Below are 2,206 nucleotides of genomic sequence, written 5' to 3' on the forward strand. Positions count from 1 at the left end.
GAAACAGCCATCTCTGATTTTGGTTTAATGTTGTTTGTGTTCTGTTCTTCCATTGTTGGTTTTTCTGTTTCAGGGATTTTAGATTTCCTGAACAGAAAAGAAACAGATGGCAACTGTATAGTATTTTCTAATCTAACATGGGAACACATGTAATCCTGATATTGTCCTTTCTGAACCCCAAAGCCTAGTAAGGGGCTACAAGGCTGCATCTCACTGTTCAAAATGTCTTGGCGTGATATTTTTGAACTGACGTTACCAAGGTCTAGCTACTTGGAAAGAAACTGGTAGAACATCAGCTATCCAAGCTAAGACTGCTCTTTGCTTATTGTGAATCTGCACCAAGGAGGGGGAGGAGATTACTTCTTACTTTCAGGTTGAAACAATGGCAAAATATCATTATTTGTCTTTGACTTGACAATCTGCCAGCTTAAGTCCTTGAGACTTGTAGCTTTCCCTGTGTTCTAGCAGGATGCATCAAGCCAACTCAGCATTTTATTTTTGAAGTAAATGTTTTCAGTGGTTGACCTTTCAACATGAATGTTCAAAGCAGCAGCAAATAGAGTCCTAATCTCTCTCTTCACAGCCAGAGCCCCACAATCGATTAATATATAGGCTTCAAATTGAGATTTCTCTTCCAAGTAGCCATCTAAGGTCTTAATATCATGAGCAGAGCTAACCAGTGCTGCTGTGGAAAGAAGCAGTCTTGCCCTGGCTGCTGCTCCCTCCCTCCTCACCCGCTCCTCCCTTGCATTAACATGAAAGTTTATACAGAAGTCATAAACCAGATGGAGTAAATGATTGAGACTTTTTCTGAGAATTAATTTTGGTCTGGATCAGTTCCTTGAGCTGGTTGACTGAGCACCATACGGTGTACGGACCACCTCCTGCACCAGCACAGGTGGCCAGGAAGAGGCTGATGCCATTTCTTTTGGTTGCAGTGCTGACTTATGCCAATTTTGTGTGGTGTTGGAATTACAGCTCAGCATCCTTTGCCTCTTCTTGGCAAGTTTGGGTTTTGATTTGGGGGTTCAGACCTCCAGATTCTTCTCCCTACGCAACTGCACTTCTGAATTATCACAGCCTACTAGGAAAAAAAACAGTAGTACTTTACACTAATAAGGCTTTTCTGAACACTTGAGACACTTGGCCCCTTCACCTTCTCTAGTTGAAAAAATAACAGCCACCTCTTTCTTCCAGCCCTTCAAATCAGTTCTTCAAGCTGTCTGCAGTGAGCACGTTTTTGTGTGTGTAGAAAAATGCATGGTTCCACTTAAGCCAACATATTCCTTATTTTTTAAGAAATGCTGTCTCTAGTATTACAGTAGTAATTCATTATTTCTGGTATGTGTATTGGGAGGGAGGAAATTGCTTTGTAATCCTTAGTATTGCCCTTTCTTCCTTCCTCAAGTGGGTTACTTTAAACAGTAGGTGTTTGCCAGCCTTATTCATTTTGACTGAATAAGGTTGAGGAGTGCTTATGTGAGCAGCTCTGTTAGTGCATCCCTAGGAGCTGTAGCCTATAGCAGGCGTTTGGCAATGTGCAAATGGGACATTGACCTCTCCAGCAAGCATACCTTAATGGAAGCAAATGTCATTAATAATGGAGTCTCTTGTCACTGCTAAGTGAATCATTTTAAAGTACGGAACAATCCAAATAGAAGTGTAGTCTACCTCCATTCCTTTTACTTCTGCCTCTGTGGTCCAAGGTGATGTGCTCCAGTGTCAGGGAATGTGTTAGCCTGCCTGCCGGTGTAGACTCGTGCTGGCATTGAACTAAACACTGTGCAAGGGACAGAGAGGCTGTGATTTCTCTCCTTCCCCTCTTTTCCCTCCCATTTCAGGTTATTGGTTTTTTGACTTGTAAGAATTGTCTGGTTTTGTTTTCCTTCAATGTTTTGTCCTTGTTATCTTTGAATGTTTTGAAACGATCATCTTGTGAAAATACAAAAAAAAAAAATCTTGTAGATTCTTGTTTTTGAAATAAGTATACTATACCTGTTTTGTAAGGTGTCATATATTACACAGTGTATTAGCTTTTGTGAAGATGGTATATTTTTAGGAGTTAGTATTTTGAATGTAATTTACCATATTGACTAGTTTTTAAATTGGGTAACACTGTGAGAGTGAAACAAGTGTATTCACTTTAGGACAGAGCACAACCTTGTCTTTGAGTATTCCTCCTAGGAAGTCACAGGCAGAAAGCTCT

Source organism: Cariama cristata, unplaced genomic scaffold (genome assembly GCF_000690535.1).
Source record: "Cariama cristata isolate BGI_N322 unplaced genomic scaffold, ASM69053v1 scaffold12960, whole genome shotgun sequence".
Classification (NCBI taxonomy): domain Eukaryota; kingdom Metazoa; phylum Chordata; class Aves; order Cariamiformes; family Cariamidae; genus Cariama; species Cariama cristata.